The 24,043-nt window shown below is 36.3% G+C and overlaps 1 long non-coding RNA gene and 1 pseudogene across 1 annotated transcript; both read right to left on the reverse strand.

The window, feature by feature from the left end:
• Positions 1–943: 943 nt before the first annotated feature.
• LOC137959874 (uncharacterized) lies at positions 944–4,475 on the reverse strand. The gene is made up of 3 exons (XR_011114084.1): positions 4,312–4,475; positions 2,105–2,187; positions 944–1,247 (listed from the first exon to the last, which is right to left on the reverse strand). It is a non-coding gene; the product is annotated as an uncharacterized lncRNA (long non-coding RNA).
• Positions 4,476–14,933: 10,458 nt separating this feature from the next.
• On the reverse strand, positions 14,934–23,148 carry LOC137959407 (uncharacterized; annotated as a pseudogene).
• Positions 23,149–24,043: the final 895 nt, after the last annotated feature.

Consider the following 24,043-nt stretch of genomic DNA (forward strand, 5'->3'; position numbering starts at 1 on the left):
CAATTTGATAAGCACACTGCTAGTCTTTTTCTTTTTTTAATTTAGCATATACTTTCTTCCTTACCAACTTGTAGTTGACTCAAAGACCACAATGTTGAACAATATAGTTATCTCTTTTCCACCAAACACCCTTTTTCATTCTTTTTTCCCTCTTCGAGCTAACCCTTAATGTGCAGTACCAAGAAATAAGTTGATGGTGTAGGTTCTATAAAAGATAATAAAAAAGCAATTACAATAATATGACCCTAAAAGTCATGAGGTACAAGCAGCCCAAGTTGTTGACATCAAGTACATTCACCGCACATAAGGTTTTTTTATTTTGCATGGTTCCTCGTCTAGATTAGCCGCTACTATTTAGCAATTGTCCCATGTAGTCCTTAATGATTTTCAATGCTGGTTTAGTATTGTCCTGCTAGATATATGTAGTCAGTTGGTCCACACAATTATTTTCAAGATGTTCTGAAGTGGACAAGTGAAGCATAATCACTAATTCAAAACCTATTAATACCACTTTGGCTTCCTTTATTAGTTCAATAAAAGAAAGAGTGGTAACTTTCTCCATTATTTAAAAATATTTACTTCCAAGATTCTTCAAATGCAAATTGGAATGATGGTATTATGCAGCTGGTTTAATGGTTCATCAAAACAGTATTAATAGAACCAACCAAATCATCCAATTTTTACACTTTGACATGTTTCAAATTTTCAAAACCAGAGATGGTTCCAATTGGTCTTAGTTCTGTCAACATATCCGGTCTGGAACTTATAGCAGTGATAATAAAGGTTCAATCAACAAAGTAATTCTTTAGATTTGGCAGAAGTAATTCTAAAGATTCTTTTCCTTCTACATAACATATTTGTCCATTACACAGAAAACTACACAGAACAAGCAAGAAAAGGATATACACAACTTAGTAATAATAGAGAATGACCGTGTGTTTCATTGATTAACCATCTGAAAGTACAAATTGGAAATGGCATTTTGCCTTGCACTGTTTAATGGAGCACATAAAGTGGCACTTCATTGGTGGGAAGCCTATCTTAACAAAACATCCTAATGCATTTCATTGATTAATAGATTTGGTAGTTATGCACAAATTTAATAAAAATGCAACATCATCTTGTTCTACTGGTAAAGTTCAACTCATTAAGCTCCGAACTAAATCTCAGAAGGCAGGGGAGTGAGTTCCATGCCTATTGCACTTGTTCTACCACCACAGCCATCACAAGGAGGTGAATTAACCCAACTACAGAAATAGAACAGTTAGAAGGCCTGAAACTGTTGCCATTAAATGGTCCTCTATAAATAAACAAAATCAAACCAACTGACAGGAAATGTATTCTCAAATAGTTCAAGATAATTAAAGGAAGAAATTTTATGTGACTAATATGACCTTTTTTTTTGGCTCCTTTTGAAAGTATAAAAGTTTTGTTGCATTGAAAAAATGTTGATGAGAATGATGGTCACAACATATAAGAATAAAAGCTAAGAACTTTCTTCAATTCACCAACTTGCCAATTTCCACGCTGCTGCAAATTGGTATTCGGGGAATCTCTTACAGCTAATTAAAAAGTCCTTTAGATGTAAATCCAACACTCATTAAAGATGTTTGACACAAAAATTTCCAGCTCCTAGTTTGAAAAATCGAGCTCATTGGAATTCTAAAGGAAACCTACCACTTGCCAGGGTGGTGGACTTGGAATCCAATTACATCAGTCAACCAACAGTCTTGCTATTTGGGATACTAAAGGAACTTTTTGCACTCAAAATCACGGAAGAAGATTCTTTAAAGTGTTAAAAGCCGGTCTTGGTGTTTGAACCACACTTTAAATCAATAGGTTCATATGCTCAAATCTGGGGTATCTATTCCTCTCAAGGACTAGATTAACCTTAGCTTATAGTATTCACCACCCTGTCTCCTATCAGTAAGTGACGAGTTATATTGATGCAAAACTCTAAACAGTTTGAATTGCTACAAATTGCTCTGATCCCACAAAAAAGAAAGCATGATTTAAGTAAAGTAAGGAAAAGGAAAAGTTATTTATCATTGATAGACATTGCCTGTATTCCTATTGGCAAAGAGACTTAAGTATTGATTGGAACCTGAATGACGGTTTGAACCAGAAAAGCAATTGGAGCAAGAAGGCACGATCTTCCTCAACTTTTGAAGGTTTAAATTTTCCCTCCTATTAAGAACGTCATAGAGATTTCAATGACATTGATTAGAAAAATTGCAAGAAAAAGAAATTCCTGTAGTTGATCACATCATGGCAGAAAACTATATAAATCACATCACACACTTTAACATCAGGTTGTGCATGTTTTGATTTTAATTTGGTGCATCTTAAGGAGACTGGAAATGTCAAATAGATTAATTTCTTTAACACAATGAGAAAAGTAACTTGATTAAGAAGAGTTAAATACATTAATTTTCTGAGAGAAATACCTAAAAAAAGAATTTTAATGTTGGGTTTGGATCTATCCTAAAATGAATAGTTACAGTTACAAGGCTTTTTCCCAAATAACATGTCAACGTTCATCCGATTCGATAACCAATGTGAGACGGATTTCCCCACATCATTATGTCCTCCACTTCTTCATCTTTTACCTGAGAATGAGGCACACTTTCAATCTTTCCAGACTTACCATTGGTAGAATCTGGGGTTATATACTCAAATCCCAGAGGGCACTGCATTTGTCTTTTTGTTTTGGTTTTATTAGTTTTGGCTATCGTTTGGCAAAGCTTGCATGTAAGTCAGATTTTCTTTTCTTGCAAAAGTGCAAGTAGTCATGCTGCTGTGTTGCTTCCTCTAGTTTAATAGTACAGGGAACCTCAACAGAAGGACCTGCTATGTCGTTGAGCTCATGTTTGCTGGCAGGGAACTTGGTTTGACTATTCCTAGAGGGAAATGTGCAAGGAGAGATGGGACAACACATAAGATTTGATGATGACTTCTACTAAATTTTCTAAAAGCCACTACCAGCCTAAGCCACTATCCGAGCGCTACAGGATAGAGAAAGTGACAGTGACTCCTTCATTCCGTCTCTCAAAGATAAAGTAGGTATGACAATTGCCTTCAGTATGCAACTCAAAGCTGTAGAACATGTCTCTACTACCGAGTGTTTTCAACTCATGTGATTCTTTCAACCTTTCTTAATAAGTGTCTTGAAAATCATTCAGGAGCTCTAGTTGAACTAGTTAAAATGATCTTTGTTCGACCAATTTAACCGCCAATTTCATTCCAAATCCATGGTTGAATGGTATAATGTTGACTTCATGCCAATATACTACTCACACAATTCAGAGGGTTTTGCAAAGGAATTTGAGAAGTTAATTGACATGTTGAAGTTGATTTTTCTGGTGGACTCAATCTTTATGAATACTTATTAGAAGGAATTTTTCACTCTACAGGGCACCAATTCATAAAGAAACACAGGTTATCATGCTCAAAGAAATGGTTAGACACAAGTGTTGAATTGGTGCATCGACCTAATTTGTTTGGGAATTAGCTAAATCAGTTGCTGAAACTTTGGCCTTGGGTTGATTGATTCCACAACATTACTCTTCCTTCAGCCATCGGCACAACTTCATTTGAGTCATTAAAATGCAGGCCACCATCGGTTATATTGACCTATACCATAGAACCATATAGCAGAGAAATGGAACAGTAGTTGAAGGATAGGAATGTGAAGTGTGACCTCAAGGGACATTTAGCTGCTGACAGAAATCAGATGGACCAATAAGATAGGAACCCATAGTAGAAAATATTCATGGTTAGGGATTTGGTCTACTTGAGGCTGCAACTATCTGGTAGTCCTCTTTTCGTGTGTGCTCAGATCAGACGTTATCACCCCAGAACAAAAATTGGCACATTGCATGAAAGTTAGAATTGTGAAGCTATGTTCTCATTCATCTAGTGTTTCAATTTTTGTAGCTGAAGCATAGGAAAGGTCAAGTTATTCCCCGATGTTGCCCTTATTTTTCTTGTGGTGGCGTGTTGCAATGTGTTTCAGCCATACTCAATCACAGAAGGGTTCGTCATGACTCCAGCCTTCAAATTTAGGTGCTCTTCTAGTTTACCCATCTTCCTCCAAAAGATGCTACATGGGGAAGGGAGGATTCAGGCAAAGTATGTGAATGTTCATGCTGGGGGCTGGGATGTCAGAAACTTAGCTTATTAGCTTACTCAATGTCTCTATTTAATCGATGTAATTTTTTTATAACAAACATTAGTTGTGGACTATGATGATAGTTGTGGAGGCTAAAATGACCAAAATACCCCAGGATGTATTTTCTAACACCTACCTACCATAAATTAGGCTTCCAATGAACTGTTTAGCACATGCATATGATCACCTTTGCTCCTGAATAGGACAAATTGCAGGAGGAAGCATCTTCTTTGAGAACATAAAAATATCAATCCTGTTAGAAGAATAGATCTTCAAATCAATCTTAGGACAATGGTGAAACCAATGTGTCTTTTCTTGGATTATTTTAAAAATATAACAACAGAAAGAAGTAAAAGCATAACACATTGTGATACAAAAATCATAAGAGAGACTCTACTTCAAATCAACTGTAGTTACTTTTTATTTTATTTTTGATCTTCAAGCAAAGCTACTAATAACATAAAAGAAAAGAGAACAAAGCTTGAAAACCCAGAGCATAATCCTGAAATCTTAATAACAGATTTTCATTTACACATACAAGATCATGTGTGAGGGGTAGACGTACAAGAAGATACTGAATCTGTCCAACATCATTAATCACCAAATATAGATGATAGAGACATCAACCACCAAGCTACAAGTGGAAGCATTTGCCCAATTTACCTGTTCTTCAAAAAACAACAAGCTACAGTGACAGAGTCCCGTTAAAAACAATGAACTCTGACATAAGTATTTATAGGACCTAATATTTAGCAAATCTTGTATTGGCCAATAGAGTTGACATTCTGGCAATTCAAAATTTTGATTTGTTTTTAGTATTAAACATGAATATGTCAATACATAAGTAGCTATAACAGATGATTAAATGTCACTAATATCTATCTATCTCTTTCAATCCTAAAACAGATGTTCTCTTCAAGCAAAGTGTCAACCGAATTACTCTAGAAGTTTTAACAATGACAACTACAACCTAAGTACTCTAGAAGAATTACCTTTGACAAACTACAATCATATCTCAAAAACAGATTCACAGAGAATTGTTGAGATAAGTTTCTGCCGTATCTGAGAAGTCAAGGAAAGAATGGTCCTAAATAAATTACACAAACGGTTAAACATGCCACAAAAAAAACTCGTAAATGTAAAACTTAATAGGCTTAAAAGAAGATTATTAGATAGCTCCTCATTTTTGTGGTATCAAAAAAGGAGTATCATATATTGAAGTTTTATCAAAATTCACACACAATTCTGACCAAGTACAGAATGATCGGTATTGTAAATGCAGAATCCTTAAAAGACTATGTTTATTTATTTAATTTCATTTTTCGGCAATGAGGAAAACTTCCAAAACCAACTGAAGACTTCTCCAATTCAAAAAGGTTAGCCTCTCAACTCATGCCAACAAGATATTTGTGTAAATTGGAAGACCAGCAAACTCTGTTAAATGTGTTAGCAACAAATGCTCAAGCTTTAAAAATAAGAGAATCCACTAAAATACAATCAATAATTGGGCACATGATGAACCACAGGTGTAGTTTCAGCAAGACAAGGTGGCATGATAAAGCAAACATGTAACAGCCAACAATAGCAGGTCAAGTGGATAGAAAAGAATGGAAACGAACTGAAGGCAAGTTTAAAGAGGAGGAAGAAGCAAGTGTTAACTATCGCAGAGGATCGTCCCTGCGATAAAATACCCGATCTTCTTCCCACAGATTTCACAAGTAGAGTGTTCTTAAGACGATAAATTTCGAATTTAGTAAGGAAAAGTAAGAGAACTATACAGGGTGCACAGAAAATCTCCACACAAAAAAAAAACAAATTCCAGAAAGCTCACCATAGGCAGCGTATCAATAAATTTGAGATATATGGCGTCGCCATGATGGGTGTCTTAATCCGCAGGAGTGCAGATAGCCGCCAAATTAATGGTTTATGAAAATAATGAGACACCCACCGTTAATAACAACAGAGACAGAGTTAACAAAAAACAAAACCGTGATTCTCAAATTGCATAGTCGGAGCAACAGAGAAAGTAAAAACAAACAAGATCTGCCATTTTTTGTGAGGCCTTCAAGGCGGGATTCATGCTTGATGTTGATACGGAGGAACTGGATTTGATCGGCCCAGGGAAGACCGTCAGGCTCCAGAAGATGCTTAATCTTGTGATTATAGACATCGACATGGAGGATCTTGTGAGCAGTCTCGGAGAGGATCTTCTCACAGAGGTGGAGTCCAATGAAGCCTCCAGCAACGATCATGCATATGGAAATCGGGTGTATCGGGTTTCCGTCGAGATCTACCCTCGTGGATGACGCCAATTTCTGCTATGAGCAGAGGGAGATGAGGAGGCCGGGAAGACCCAGAAAAGACGTTGCATTTTGTTACTGGGATTCGATATAATTTTGGTGAAGGAATGAACTCTTTTATCATCATAATGTCAAAACGGTGAATAGGAAATTAAACGAGACAAAGTTCATTAGTTCTGAACTGAAGTAGGAAACTTAACTTGCAGTAGTTTACTATCAATTTTAATTGGAATAGGAATTCAAGAATCTCAATTTGGAAACATCAAAACAGGAAACTAAAGCAGTTGCACAATCCTAATGACAACCCGAACCATCCAAGAGGCAACCTCATTGACTATATATTAAAAGTCTTCAATCTCTAACTCTCACTCTCATTGTCGCTGTCACATACCACCCTCTCCGATCGGCACACCTCTCCAATCGACCATGAAGTTGGTGATCAAGGCGCGCAAGCCACCGGAATTCAGCCAACTGTTTGAGCTGCGAGACATGGCATGTAAGATAGCAGAGGAAGAGGAGCGGAGACGACAACGGACTTCCAAGAAAAGGGGTATCGCTTCGCTACCCTCTTCTAGATCTTACAAGAAGCTTCGATCAGCGGAGGAGGTCGAGAAACATCACGGGTGGGTGGAGTCGGTGACGCGAATTTGTGGGGCTTTTCCGTTGGTCTTCGACGAGAAAAACCTGACAGCCACCGAGATGAAGGCCCAAAGCAATCGGTTCCTCTTACCCAAAGCAGTGCAGGAGGCGCTTTCAAGGGAGATGAGAGCGTGGGAGAAGGGAAGGACGAAAGGTGGACACCCAGTTCGGGTGTTGGATAGAATGGGTCGCACGCATGAAGTTCAGCTCGCCAAGTGGCCCAGCAACGACTGGCTGGTTTTCAAGGGTAAAAATTACAGAAGATTTGTGGAATCAAATGATTTGCAAAGGAAACTACAAGAGAAGCAGTGGCAACACCTCGAGCTTATGATGGGTGTCTGGCTCTTCCGCCACAAACAGGACGATTGCCTTTGCTTTGCGGTCGTCGCGTCCGAATGATCTTCGTCCGTGTATATACATGTATATAACTAAACTGGCTTTCTGCTTCGTCCGCGTTACTCCTCTCACTGTCCTGCAAATAAGGAAATTGCGTCAGCTCCATGAATTACCGTTGACGATATACGAGGGGAGTTTGTCAGGTATTTCAGGTACCCGGACGAGGTTTCTGGTGTGAATTGGCGTGATGTCAGTCTACTCTCCAATACTCCTGACGATCTGGCAAAAGCGAAGATGGGAAAATTCAGATCAAAGAAAACGAAAGAGGAGATCGAAATTGGATTAAGATCATTTGGGTCTGCCTGTAGTAATATGAGTTATCAAATTTATAAATTCTGTTTTGGACCATCATTTTTTTTCCTGCAAGGTGGAAATCCATCTTCTTCTTATGTAATAAGTCGTGTCCAACGAAACTTTGTTGGAAACATTTAATATCCAACAATTTTGTATACATATTATACCAGATCAATTCATTGGCTGCCCATAATAATAATGTCTACATTGAAGGAGACCTTGAGTAATTAGCTCTCATCTTCACCGTTTCATTTTATTATCGAATTGTTATAATTATAGTTTTCAGTTTATAACGAACTTGAAATTGTTGAAAAGGCTACCTAAAATACAAATTGCCCAGAGCAGGAAAAGGCTACCTAAAATACAAATTGCCCAGAGCAGGAGGCATAAAGGGCTGGCAGCAGAGGACTACCCCGCCTTCCCCTCTCTTTTTTGTTGGATGACTTCCTTTGTATCGGGAGGAGAGAGAAGGGAAGAAGGTATCTAACAAGGAGAGATATGGTCGATTCAAATATAACCTAATGGGCTTGGAGTTTGTGGGAGACAAATAATAGAAAAATGTGGGGCAATATGAAGAAAGATCAGATGCCAAGTGAGGTCCCACATTTTTATAGCTCTTTCTTTCCATATTTGAATTGACGAAGCAAGATTAAAGAGAAAAAAAATGATCAATTTAAATAAATAAGCCTTAAAACAAAATTACACCTATTCATAGAGTAACAAGAAACTGCCTTCGTTCTCCGTGTTCATTTGTTTCTATTGGAAAAAGAAAGAAATGAGTAGACACGTTCTCCTTATGGTCCCTGCATCTCTAAAACTACACACTTTACCAATTGAAAGTGAACGGTTTTACGGGGATGCCATCTCTTTTGCGGTGGCCAGCTTGATATCTTCTGCTTATCTCCGGTGTTAGTAAATCAATGTGGATTCAAGCAGATCCTAAAGTCAAGTTTTTGGGTTCCAGCCAGAAAACGAGAAAATTAGAGGTGCACCCAACAACTGAAAATCAAAGTTACATCCAAAACAAGAATTGAAGCCAATAGTGACCAAGAAAATACCATCAATTCCAGATAAAGTTAAACAAGGAGAATAAGGAGTAGACATTGACATGCCCAATTGTGCTCAATATTTATGAAACACAAACTAACCGTCCAGAATATAGGAATGTCCAACTCAGAATTTACGTTCATTTATGCTAAATCAAAATTTGGGCCTTTGCTTAAGCAACATTGAAGCCACAAAATAGCTAAGATAGCAAACAAACTTACCAAACTGTTTGTTGATGATTGTCATGTCATCGCGGTCATCATATCCTTCACCATATAACACCTTGGAGCTTACATCAATTGTGGCTACCTCCAATGATGGTTCACCACTTATTTTTACGTACATCAACAACAAAATACAACACCAATCCTCACTATAGGAAACAAAGACACCATACAACTTAAGCTCGATTCAATCAAGATCCCTCACTAACCTGTCTCATAATTTCAGCAAGTTGCTTCACAATACTTCATTGTTTGGATTGCCCACATTGAAAATGTTACAATCAGCCCTGGTAGGATTTTCCTGAAGAACATCATTGATGTTGAATCAGACACTGTTGTAAGTTGTGAAGCTAAACGACTCTTTTAATTTTTTCTTGTTACTTACAATCACCAATTCAATGGAATCTTTGAAGAGAAGGAAGAACCAAGTGTTACCTATCGCAGAGGATGTCCTTGGGGGATAAAATACCTGACCTTCTTCCCCACAAACTTCACAAGTAGAGAAGTGAAGGAGGCGCTTGCCATATTCTGAACAATACTTCACTTGAAAAATAAGAGCGTTCTTAGGAAGATAAATTTTGAATTTATTTAAGAAAAGTAACAAAAATATGCAGGTAGTGTAGAAAATCTCGACAAAAAAAAACATATAGCTCACCACAAGCGATAAAATTGCTATACATGGCATCGACATGATGGGTGTTGTAATCTGCAGGGGTGTAAATAACCGCCAAATTAATGGTCTCCAAAAATAAAGTGAGACCCACCATAATAACTGTTAAATTTAGGATCTCTTTTCCAATATTCCAAGTAAGAGAATAGAGAAAGAAGAAGAAAAAAACTCGGGTAGAGAGAAGAGAAGAAGAGAAGAAAGGTGTGCACCAAGCAAAGAAAGAGATTTACTCAAGAAAGAATTCTAGAACTTGATTAATTCCGAATTACAACACTTCTATTTATAGTAGAGTGTTGGAATTTGTGTTTATATCGACCGGGTCAGTCCTTGTATAAAATCCGTGGGGTTGCTTTCCTAAAAGGTTCGAGCCTTTTAGCCCAATGGTTTCAACATGGTATCAGAGCAGGTTGGTCCCGAGTTCGAGTCCCGCTCCCACTGAATTTTGTCCCAGGTATTTCTGGTGAATTTGTCCTAGGTTTTTTCAGGAGTTTGTCCCGGGTTTTTTCGGTGAATTTATCCACGGGTTTTCCCGTGCGGGGGAGTATTGGAATTTGTGTTTATATCGACTGGGTCAGTCCTTGTATAAGATCCGTGGAGTTGCTTTCCTAAAAGGTTCGAGCCTTTTAGCCCATTGGTTTCAACATAGAGGAAGTGATAGAGTCCTTATACAATTAACTTTTAAGTCTCCTAATTGCATTCCAACTCTAACTCTCTAAGATAAGTTTATCATGAAAAGATAACACAATCTACTAGAGGTCTAATATAACTTGAACTCTAACTCTTCTTCAATCATGTGGACATAAGAGAGGAAGTTGGCTCGTGGTCTTATATTTGTGGGTCCTACATGATCTTCCAGCTCATATTGATAAGATTACCAGCATGTGGTATCTTTGTGGGTCCCACTTGATCTTCAAGTCTTCTAACTTGTGCCTCTTATCTCTTAACTCGTGCTAGCTTGGGTGAGGACTCTTCTAGGCATCCCAAGTCGTCATGGTGGGTCCCACCAGCTCGTGAACCATGGCGGGTCCTATATTTTAACATTCCACCTCAAGATGGGGGTGAGAAAACATCGTAGATACCCAACTTGTTGCAGATGGTAGACATAATCTTGTGAGTGACTGACTTGGTGAGAATATCTGCAACTTGACTTTGTGATGATATATGCTTTAGAAATAAAAGACCCGCGTGGAACTTTTCTCGTATAAAATGGTAGTCCACTTCAATATGCTTTGTTCTTTCATGGAAGACTGGATTCGATGTAATGTGTATTGCTACTTGATTAGCACAATATAGATCCATCGGAGCTTCTTTGTAGAATCCCAATTCAGTGAGAAAAGATCTTATCCATAGGAGCTCACTATTAGTGTGTGTCGTATTCTGCTTCTACACTAGAACGTGCTACTACATTTTGCTTCTTGCTTCTCCATGTAACCAAATTCCCTCCAACCATTGTACAAAATCCCAAAGTAGATTTCCTGTCATCCTGGAATCCTACCCAGTTTGCATCTGAGAAACCTTCGTTGTTGAAGTCACCATGATTTTTATAGAGAAGCCCTCTTCCTGGAGCTCCTTTCAGATATCGTAATATCCTTTCAAGTGTTTGTCAAAGACTAAGTTGTGGTTTGTGCATGTATTGACTCACCACACTTATTGTATATGATATATCCGATCTTGTCACACACAGGTAAATAAATCTTCCCACTAGTCTTTGATATTTCCTGATATCTACATCTTCTCCAATACCTGGATATAATTTTGTATTTGAGTCCATAGGAGTGTCTACTAGTTTGCATCCCAACATTTTTGTCTCCTCCAGTACATCAAGGGCATACTTTCTTTGGGATAGCACAATCCCATGTCTGGATTGTAATACTTCAATACCTAGAAAATATTTAAGTAGTCCAAGATCCTTTATCATGAATTCAGCACATATATTTTCTTTTGTTTCCTGGATGCCCTCAGAATCACTCCCAGTTAAAATGATATCATCAACATATACTACTAGAATTACCTTGCCTCTAGGTGTGTTTTTATAAAAAAAAAAAAGAGAAGGAAGATCACCAATTCAATGGAATCTTTGAAGAGAAGGAAGAACCAAGTGTTACCTATCGCAGAGGATGTCCTTGGGGGATAAAATACCCGACCTTCTTCCCCACAAACTTCACAAGTAGAGGAGTGAAGGAGGTGCTTGCCATATTCTAAACAATACTTTACTTGAAAAAATAAGAGCGTTCTTAGGAAGATAAATTTTGAATTTATTTAAGAAAAGTAAGAGAACAAAGAAGGTAGTGCAAAAAATCTCGAAAAAAAAAAAAAAAACATATAGCTCACCACCAGTGATAAAATTGCTACTAAATTTTTGCAATTCAATTTTAATTGCCTAGTTTTATTTTAAAATCCAAACTTGCTTTTTCACTCTCCCTTTTTTCTCGTGAACAAAAAGATAAGGCAACTCAATGACAACAAAATGAAAATTTTATAGTTTTTGTATGCAAAAAATTAAAAACAATAATAAATGTAAGTAAATAAAATTTATTCACACACCAAAAATGAACACCAAAGTTTTGTTATCCATGTTTTGGAAATTCCACTAGAACAACCTCTAATAGCTTGGAATTTTATAAGAAAGAGATTTGTAATTGATCCGAACATGTTTTAAATATGGATATGCATCCATCAAACATGTTGAAAATGCAAATGACCTAAGGATCCAAGACTTTTAAGGAGAACAACAAATGCTAATTAAATTCTCAACTGAACGTGCAGTGGGATATTTAACCGAGCCAAACAAGCCATTTTTTGCCCATTTTCAAAAAGCTGACCTAACAATCATAGATCATTGTAAAGTGATTGATCGATCAATCATGAGTAATGAGCTATATATTTGTAAGAAATGACTTGTGGATTAGGAGTCAACACTCAGTTAAATCCACCACTCCCCCCTTTTTTCGATGTTTTCAAAACCAAATAATAAAAAACTAAAAGAGTTTACAATCCCTAAAAACTACAGAGAATTTTTGGAATTATCTCTCTCTGTATTTTTATATTTCAGTTTTAGATGTCAAATTCTTTTTTTTTTTAAATCCAAACTTGAATTTTCACTCTTATTTTTTCTCGTAAACAAAAAGATAGGACAAATAGATCACAACACTATGAAAATTTTGGAGTTTATGTTTGCAAAAAATTAAAAACAATAATAAGTGTACGTAAAGAAAATATATTCACACACCACAAATGAACACCAAAGTTTTGTTATCCAGGTTTCGGAAATTCCATCCATATAACCCATATTAGCTTATAATTTTATAAGGAAGAGATAAACATGTTGAACATGAAAATGACCTAAGGATCCAAGACTTTTAAGGCGAACAACAAATGTTCATTAAATTCTCATGTGAACGTGCCGTAGGATATAACTGAGCCAAACAAGCTATTTTTTGCCTATTTAGTAAAAGCTGACCTAACATTCATAGATCATTGTAAAGTGATTGATCGATCAATTATGAATAACGAGATGTAATTTTGTACGAAATGACTTGTGGATTAGGAGTCCACACTCAGTTAAATCCCCTGCTCCCTCCTTTTTTCGATGTTTGCAAAACCAAATATATAAAAACTGAAAGAGTTTACAATCCCTAAAAATTATAGAGACTTTGTGGAATTATCTCTCTCTGCATTTGTTCAATTCAATTTTAATTGTCAAGTTTTATTTTAAAATCCAAACTTGAGTTTTCACTCACCCTTTTTTCTTGTGAAAAAAAAACCTAAGGCAAATAGATTACAACAAAATAAATTTTTTACGGTTTTTGTATAAAAAAATTAAAAAAAATTAATAAATGTAAGTAAATAAAATTTATTCACACACCACAAATGAACACCAAAGTTTTGTTAACCATGTTTGGGAAATTCCACTAGTACAACCCATAATAGCTTGAATTTTATAAGAAAGAGATTTTTAATTAATCCTAACATGTTTTAAATATGGATATGCATGCATCAAATATGTTGAAAATGCAAATGACCTAAGGATCCAAAAATTTTAAGGACAACAACAAATGTTTATTAAATTCTCAAGTGAACATGCGGTGGGATATTTACTCAAGCCAAACAAGCCATTTTTTGCCCATTGACAAAAAGTTGACCTAACAATCATAGATCATTGTAAAGTGATTGATCGATCAATCATGAATAATGAGCTATAGTTTTGTAAGAAATAACTTGTGGATTAGGAGTCAACACTCAGTTAAATCCTCCACTCCCCCCTTTTTCTAATATTTTCTAAACCTAATAATAAAAAACTAAAAGAGTTTACAATCCCTAAAAACTACAGAGACTTTTTGGAATTATCTAACTCTGCATTTCCATTTTAGATGTCAAGTTTTTTTTTTTTTAAATCCAAACTTGAGTTTTCACTCTCCATTTTTTCTCGTAAAAAAAAAGATAGGGCAAATAGATTACAACACTATGAAAATTTTAGAGTGTATGTGTGCAAAAAATTAAAAATAATAATAAATGTAAGTAAAAAAAATTTATTCACACACCACAAATGAACAACAAAGTTTTGTTATCCTGTTTTCGGAAATTCCACCAGTGCAACTCCTATTAGCTTATAATTTTATAAGGAAGAGATTGCTAATTTATCTTAACATGTTTTAAATATGGATATTCATGCATGAAACATATCGAACATGCAAATGACCTAAGGATCCAAGACTTTTAAGGAGAACAACAAATGTTCATTATATTCTCAAGTGAACGTGTCGTGGGAAATTTACACGAGCCAAGCAAGCCATTTTTTGTGTATTTAAGAAAAGCTGACCTAACATTCATAATTCATTGTAAAGTGATTTATCGATCAATTATGAGTAAATGGCTGTAATTTTTTAAGAAATTACTTGTGGATTAGGAGTCCACACTCAATTAAATCCCCCACTCCCCCCTTTTCCGATGTTTGCAAAACATAATATATAAAAATTGAAAGAGTTTACAATCCCTAAACATTACAGAGACTTTTTAGAATTATCTCTCTCTGCATTTGTGCATTTTCATTTTAGATGTCAAATTTTACTTTAAAATCCACACTTGAGTTTTCACTCTCCCTTTTTTCTCGTAAACAAAAAGATAAGGCTAATAGATCACAAGTATGCTGGAGCCACCTGTTTGATACCAAGTTGTTAGGCTAATATATCAGGTTATGCTGGAGCCACCTGTGCACAAATGCACAAATGCACTTTATGATACCAAGTTGTTAGGCTGGAGCCACCTGTTTGATACCATTTGTGCATTTTCATTTTAGATGTCAAATTTTACTTTAAAATCCACACTTGAGTTTTCACTCTCCCTTTTTTCTCGTAAACAAAAAGATAAGGCTAATAGATCACAAGTATGCCTTCGCCACCTGTTCTCTCTCTTTTTAACACTTCAGTTTGAAATGTTCTCACCCGTGGCTCCAGCATACTTATGTCAGGTACATGCCCCTTTTGTGTGGCCTGCATAGGGTCGTCACCAATGACAAAGCATGAAAATGCAAGTAGCTCACAAGTCTTTGAACTATCATAAGCAGAGCATTCCCTTCCAGCATGTGATTGGATGGTAACTTCAGTCCCGGAAGAGAGTTCTCTGAGAAATTGAACAGCCAAGGGCATGGCATCAACATATGCTGCCCCCAACATCTCAATGCAAAACCCAATGACCTCTCCCTGCTGCTGCTGTTTACACAATCATGGAACAAAAATTGTATTGCTGAAAGCATAGGAAGATCCAGCAAATGTCTTCATGTTTTTGAAAACCCTTTTCTCATCAGCAATTGTTGGTGCCTTGCAGTAGCCGTCCACCATAATTGTGAATTTTTCTTCAAACTATAGGCACGACAAGCTTGTGATGGTAAACGAAGGCAGCGGGATCACTCCATTCATATCCATCATTCGAGAATTAATCTTCCAGAGCTCAACACTATAGCAACAAGCAGTACTACCACAAGTGCAACTCGTTTGTATCTTCAGGAACTCAGAACAACTCTCCATGACTGACCTCCTCCTACATCTCGCCGGAACTGAGTGTGATATGTCCCGTTTGCGGCTGCTAATCGACGCCTATGTAACTAGAGAAGGACCCAACAGTGAAAACAACAAGCAGAAACATCTCTAGCGAACCTTGTGGTTCAAGACTAACCCGTGTCATGCCCCGGTCTCAGCTGTTTTGGGTCCCAACGGCTGGCTTTGGCTTGCCGCAATCATCTCCAACTCCTTCGTTATGTTCCTGATATTGCTGGGGATCACCACACGTTATTATTTCTACCCAATTGACCTCAACACTAACATGATCTTCCCTCACATCTCAAGATCGTTGCTTAACATGTTGTTCATCTGTTCATCTGTTTATCCATAGTTGTTGCATCTACTGCTGCGGTTCTATGGAATAAGAAGCGAAGTGTCATGGAAGCGATGGTCATCGAAGATGGGTCGTGGTTCAATAATGGTGACAGAGAATTGGAGAGTCAGCCACATCAGTCACTCAGTCAATCCATCAAAGTTCACTACGGCAAGAGACCGGACATTGAAAGTAAGCATATACGTAACCAAACTTTAATTTGTTGTTTCTTTTCTAATCCTCTCATGGTAATGATGACTGAAGCTCGGATTTAATTTCCATGGCAGAAATACTATTGGAGTCATGTGATGAATCAAGCGTTGAAGTATTAGCCAGCGGGCCAAAGGGGATGCGGCAACGTGTGGCAGCGATCTGTTCTGCTGGTTTGGTTGATAACCTGCATTTTGAATCCATCAGCTTTAGCTGGTAACGACGGATCAGAGGGTCCCATTGATGAGATGAAAATACTAAGCACACCTTGAAGTGAAGCTAGATTACTTTTGAAGAGCTTGTTAACAAACTGTGGAATAATCTGGTTCTATCTTGTAGGATGCCTTAGATGGTGACCTTTATTTAACATTTCCATGCTTTGATTTTTTTATTCCTTTCCACTTCCCAACTTAGAATTAGTTTAGGAGAGATGTTGTAACTAATTTTAGTTTTATATTTTATTTTGATGAATAGAGGCAAGGTTTACAAAATTTTCATTATTAATCTTGTTCATGTTCCTCTCTCTCTCTCTCTCTCTCTCTCTCTCTCTCTCTCTCTCTCTCTCTAAGCAACCTTTTATACATTAAGAACCCATTAACCAGTATATATGTTAATTCCGTCAATGAAAAATATATATTTGAAATTATGAATTAAGTAGAAACTAATGAGTGGTTGTGGGTGTTTTTCATTAAAAATTATTTTATAATTTATATTTATTAATTAACATTATTACCGATGTTATAAAACCCAATAATACATTGGGCCAATCTAATCCTAATCAACTATGATTGAATAGTGGTTAAACTAGTGTCGATGTTACTTCAAAACAATAAAAATATATAATTAAATTGAGGAGGAGGAATACAATGAAACCGTCATGTGGATTTTTTTATTTGTATTTATGTGTTGTAGGACAAGTCACCATATTTTCAAATTTGTTATAGTTGTCTTAGTTACTAGGTTGGATAGTGAAGGGAAGAGTCATAGGACCATTAGTTTGACCAGACATAATTATAACAATAATATCGAGATGATAATTTAATATAGAAACAAAAGATTAACATAAAGCGTAAAAAATACGAGCATAATAAGAATTATATCCTCATCCTTAGAACTTTTCTAAGATAGCCCTTTCTCACTTATTTGCTTCATAATAAAACAACTTCCAATATGAGGAATAAGCATTGGGTAATATACTTTCTCTGCTCAAAAAATCATTTACTCCTAAGGAGTCCTTGCTTTACAACTATTACGAGACTAAAAACATTCTACGTGAATAGAATTTCGTTATAAATAGATACATACTTGAGTTGGAAATAGTACCTTCTCATAGCGAAATTTGAAATTTCTCCTAGTAAAATTCCCAAGGAAAAAAATTGGGAATTTCATTAGTTGAAATTCAACTTTCCCATTTTCCCCCCAATTTTGTTCTCTTTTCCCACAAGGAAAAAGGTGAAGAAGGAAAAAGAAAAGGAAAAAAAGGAGGAATCAATAAAGAAAAAAAAATGAAGAGAAGGAAAAAAGGGTAAACATGAAAAATAAAAAAATAAAAAAAGGAAAAAGGAAAGAAGGAGAAGAATGAAGAAAATGGAAAAAGAAAAGAGAAGAAAAAAACCTCTCACACAGAGAAGTGAAAATATCACTGGGAAAGGGTACCCTCCAAAAAAAATTGGAAAATTCATTACAAAAGAGTACCCCCTCCTACCAAATTTCCCAATTTCCTGAGGAGAAATTCAAATTTCTCATTTTTTTTCCAATTTTGTTCTTTTCTTCCACAAGGAAAAAGGACAACAAAGAAAAGAGGAAAAAGAAAAAAGAAAAAAAGGAGGAAGAAAAGGTGAAAAAGTAGAAGAAAATAAGGGAAGGAAAGAAAAAAGAAAAAAAAAAGGAAAGAAGGAGAAGAATGAGAAGAAGGGAAAAAAGAGAAGAATTAAACAAATGAAGGCAAAAAGAGAAAAAAAGAAAAAAATAGTCCCAACAAAATTGGGAAACTCACTGAGAAGAATTTAATATACTATTAAAAGTAATAAATAGGGTATTTTATTAATAAAATAAGACAGACTTTAGTGTAATATAAAATAATAAAATAATTTTTAAACTAAATTATTCATGGTTCGGTTTTGGAGAAAACTCAACTTCGGAGATTTCTAGGAAGTCTCAATTATATTGCTGACTATTATCCACATCTTACACAAGACTCAGCAATATTACATAAAAAACTCAGAAAGAATCCTGAGCCTTAGACTCCTCAACATACTCAGACAGTCCAATTAATTAAAAGCAAGGTTAAACAACTTCCTTGTCTTAATCTGACTAATCTTTCTTATCTGAAGGTTGTAGAGACCGATGCTTCCCATATAGGCTTTGGTGGCATTTTAAAACAAAGAAATCCAGCTGGTAAAGAAGAACTTGTTAGGTTTACCTCTGGTAACTGGCATGATGCACAAAATAATTATTCCACTGTTAAACAGGAAATATTGGCAATAATTAAGTGTATTCATAAATTTCAAGATGATTTATTAAATCAGAAATTCCTTTTAAGAGTTGATTGTTCAGCTGCCAAATCGATTCTTAAGAAGGATGTAAAGAATCTTACTTCCAAACAAATATTTACCAGATGGCAGGCAAAATTAAGCGCCTTTGATTTTGATATAGAACATATCAAAGGAGAATTAAACTCCTTACTTGATTTTCTAACCCGTGAATTTCTCCAGGGTCAAAATTATGTATAACCCCGCAAGGGGCAATCCACTCCCAATGAGAGGACGTGGCAATCAAACAAGAGGTCGAGGCCGCAAAAATCAAGAAAGAGGATATTCCTTGGACAAGAATGGCAAAGCCCCAGTGTCGTATAAGGAGACACTTGAAACAGAACCAGAGTATATTACTCTTCCGGATACGGAGACAATTTTAGTCCTCAATAGAGAGGACTTAGAGGGTACTTTAGATTCCTAGGAGATGTTACAGAAATGGCTTGGAGAAGCCTACTATCCCTTCCGTGCAGGAAAACGATGGTACTCCTTTGAATCAATTTTGGTTCATTTAAATTCTATAGCAATGCATCATACACTGTCAAATGTGGCTAAATGGGATAGCCCAAGAGCGTACAGTAAATGTACGATACAAAGATTCATGCATCCCTCAACATGGGGAAATTTTGATTTAGCTAAAATAACTAATCTTCCTAATGATAAGGAATTTAATTATTGGGATTATATGGATTCTTGGAATAATACCTTTTATTACCAAAATCCCTCCCATAGACATTCTTGGTTTTTCCAGTGGGAAAAGAATGTCTACCAGAGGTCATTACCTCTACCCAGTTGGGTATTTGCATGTTTGAACAAATTTGGGCCACCCACTTCAATATTACCAGAACCAATTAAGGTTCATTTTGTGAAATGGACTCAATCCAGAGCTTAAAGCTCTAGGTTTTGAAAACCCCCCCAGAAATAGTAATAGTCTTATCTTCTTTATGGTATTTTCTATACCATGGATCTGGAAATGGGATTGTACTACAGGCTTTAATGATAAAGGCCTACCAGTATTATTGCGGATATTTCGTGTTCGTTGGTGGAAAAATTTCCCCAATATTGATGCTAAAGTGGTAGAAATTGCATTTGCTATCATTCAAAATGAAAATGATCTTGGATTACACAGAATCCCAGAAGTCCATTATGACTCTAACAATTTATTTGCAAGTTTCAAAACTCAATTAAGGAGTTTGATACCAAATATTTCAGAGAAAGAAATTATGAAAAAATTATTAGAATCAATGAAGGATTCTATAGTTCCACAGTGCAATGAAGGCACATCCTCTCACCCAGCAGAAGACAATATGTCTGTGTCTGAACCATTTGCTGCAAAAGAAAAAGAAGAAGGAGATGACAATATTGAAGAGCATGATGATAATGCTAATGAGTCATTACCAGATAGTCAACCTCTGGAAGATGACGAATACATTGCTACCATGTTTCAACTATTCAAAGCAAAATCTAAAAGAAAATAATTTTGCAGGATATGACTATGTCAGATACATCTGTACCAGATTCGTCGGCCAAGTCCGTCCAACAGCGACAGAGAAAATCCTATCCTCCGGCCCATAGTTGGCTTATTTGTCACATCAATCAAGGCATCTACAATATCTTTGGTCGGTCATTTTCCATCAAGTCACACTCATGGGATGCCGAATGTAGCCATCTCATCGGATAAGAGTAAAAGCTCTTAGACAAAGAAAGATTCTCTGGGACCAAGCCCATCAAAGGTCTCTTTCACATCCCAATAATGGAGATAAAGAACAACCAAGTCAAAAACATCTCAATTATGGAGACACTAGTCCAACCAATCTCAATAATAGAGATGACTCATCACAACCGCCTCAATCAGAGAGGCTTATCGTTGTAGTAGTGGTGGATTTCAAAATTAGTTGAATCCACCTTAGTTTCCTCCTCCTATATAAGGAGTTATTTTAGTTTTGTAAGGCATCACTGGAAACACCTTCTCCTTTGTCGTCAAGGTTGCCCACATGTGTGTTTGTATTACTTGGAGTTTATTGTCAGTACTTTATGATCTTGTGAATATAGTATATTTATTCTCGTGTTTCTTCTATCTTGTGCCTTTTTAGAATTAAACAAATGAAAAGCAAAAAGAAAAAAAAAGAAAAAAGAAAAAATAGACCCAACAAAATTGGGAAACTCATTGAGAAGAATTTAATATACTATTAAAAGTAATAAATAGGGTATTTTATTAATAAAATAAGACAGACTTTAGAGTAATAAAAAATAATAAAATAATTTAAAAAAAAAATTATTCATTTTTCGGTTTTGAGAGTGTGGGTGGTGAGAGGAGAAGGGAGAAACACGACAGCAAGGGAGGGTTAGGCCGAGTTGTGGCGAGAGGTCGAGCGAGAGGGAAGGGAGCAACGACAAGGTCGGGCAATAGTGAGAGAGAGGACAACGACAAGGGTGAGCAACGACGAGAGGGAGGGGGGCAACGGCGAGGTCGAGTAGTGACAAGAGAGAGAAGGATACAGAGAGCATCAAGTGAGCGAGTGAAAGTGAATTCAAAGGGTAAACCCTCAAATTTCACTTTTTACTCATTTTACACTGGAGCGAGTGAAAGTGAATTCAAAGGGTAAACCCTCAAATTTCACTTTTTACTCATTTTACACTGGAGTGAGTGAAAGTGAATTACATACTTCATTCACTTTCACTTTTCCTCGTGGGCACGCACTAACCATTTTGGATAAGTAGAGTGAATTCAAATTCACTTTCACCACCCTTGCCATTATAGCCATGGAAATCCCGGTGAATGCATAACCAAAATAAGAAACCATATCCAATAATGGGGCCTAACATGTACAACGTAACTTTAAAAAGTAATTGCCTCCAGGAACCATCCAAGGAGTACTGTTGTAAATTGCATACTCAAAGCTTCAAGAGTAAACCTGTGTAGGAGAAGACAGATGTAACATAGAGACTTGAACGTTTTTTTGAACTTGGAAAGAGACTTGAATATAAAAAATGGAGAAAGTAAAAGTATTGTTGCACTTACTTTCCAAGAATGCCCAACAAAAAGCCAGCAAGAACTACATAGGTCCCAAAAGCCATAAAGGGACTGTACAAGTCAGGAACATTTATATCATAGATAGGAGGTTTGGAGGAGAGTCTGCCTCCCACTTGCTCTGTTATCCTTGTCCAGTGACCCTAAATGAAGAAAATAAATTAATAACAATTTTAATAAATAGCCTATCAGGATGTCGATTACTTTCTTGAAAGAGAACAAGAGATAGGATGCAGAAGCAACCATGAAAATTGTCGATCATGCTGTTTGTACTAATCCTAAAGTCTGTTGCACCAACAATTCAAGGTTGAAGAATGTCCCATGACATTTCGACAAACAATCCAGAAAAAAAAATGACCTCCAAAGCCTCGTCGAGAAGACCAAATTTCATTTTCATCAGAAATATCAATCTTGCCAAGGCACACACGACCAGTAACCTTTTTGGTTGACTACTGAACATACTTCCTCAAGTCATTAAGTAACAATCAATATTACAAAGATAAGTTTGAACACATTGCTTACTCTATGAAGGAACGGGAACAAGATCACCTTCAACTTGTTCCTCACATATTGGTCATTCACTTGAAAGTAGTACTAGGGATCAGAGAAGGACCTGCTTATCTGGCCAGAAAGCACTTGTAAGAAAATTTACAACTCCGATGATAACTATAACATAAAAAACAATGTATTCGTGTTTATGGATAATTGAAGCGCTTCTCCACCTCTTCACAAACAAAACTAACATTTTGTCATGCCGTCTTTTACCAGTCGAACGATTTAGCTGAAGGATAGTTTAAAAAACATATTGACAACTTATGATAAGATAGATCAAAACACAATTTAACAAGCTCTAGTTTGTCCATGATAATTAGCTGATTGATCCCAATGTCCCCATTTCAGTTAGTTATAATGGTTTTAAGTCAGAACCATCAGCCTACTTGTTTTTGTAAATTGATCACTAGAAGAAGTCAAAACTGAAAGACATGGAGATTGATCAAGTTTTGCAAGTAAATTCCTCTTGTATTTGTGAGTGCTTGTGGATCTATCCATGGGTACCCTTATATAGCCATGGTACATATACTTCGAATGTCCATACATTGCTTTGCACATAATGAGAGATTGAACCCAAAATTCGTTCACCATAAGCTCCTAATTCAGCTCGGATGAGTCCTGATCCAGCATCATAGAAGGTATTCCCAAAGGGGTTAGGCTGAGGATTCAATGGGGGGTCCTCATGCCAGCTTGACTTCCCATATTCTCATACATTTCTGTAGACAGTTCCAAATTGAGAAGAGGTCAGTTTAACCATGATATGGACAACATAGATTGAAAAAAACTGTAAATTCAGCAGGAAAAAAGTCTCATTTCGTTCAAGAAAAGGGAAAGGAAAGAAGGGAACAAAGCTATGCCAAGAAAAAACAAAGAACTCACACTGAGAAACTAAAACGGATTCTTTTCTTTTAAGATGTGATAAAATTTCATGAATCACGACAGCAGCATCTCAACTGTACTGGATCCGTTGTACCACTCCACCTCCATTCAGCATTAGGAGACTCATTTTTAAAACTTCAAAAAAATCTCTATCTCAATTAACTGTATTACCACCTGAAGTCACATTCTTCTGAAAACTATCTATACAAGCCCTTAAAAACTAAGAGAGAATTCATCTTTTATGATCCAGATGAACATTGTCCTCTGAATTTATTGAACCAGCATATCACACAATACAAGCACATATTTTAGCTCTCTCGATACCTTAAAGTAGTAAGAGATGGTATGTTAGGATCATGTTATCTCAGTGATAAAGAATTATTTAAATGACATGCAGAACAAATTGAAGCACTCCATCTGCCGCAAACTCATCCAATAAAGACAAACTAACATACGAAAGCATGGATAATTGAAATAGAGTTTAGCATACTAGAAGAAAAGCACACACCATACATACACTACATTGCGAATTCTTGTGACGAAAATTTTCAAAATCTGCATGCGTAGTCTTTTTAGGCTACACAGTTCACTTGTATATAAATACAATCCAGCGCGTTGTGTAAGTGGAATAACAGTGCAACCAATTGGAGTCATTCAGCAAGGAACAAAAGTGAAAAACCCCTATCAAATTGAAAAACTTGTCACCGCACCACATCCTGACGCTTAAATC

The sequence above is a fragment of the Aristolochia californica genome, unplaced genomic scaffold (assembly GCF_029961685.1).
Source record: "Aristolochia californica isolate CCGP_79_NKW_82.1479 unplaced genomic scaffold, dmAriCali1.0.hap1 SCAF_3, whole genome shotgun sequence".
Classification (NCBI taxonomy): Eukaryota; Viridiplantae; Streptophyta; class Magnoliopsida; order Piperales; family Aristolochiaceae; genus Aristolochia; species Aristolochia californica.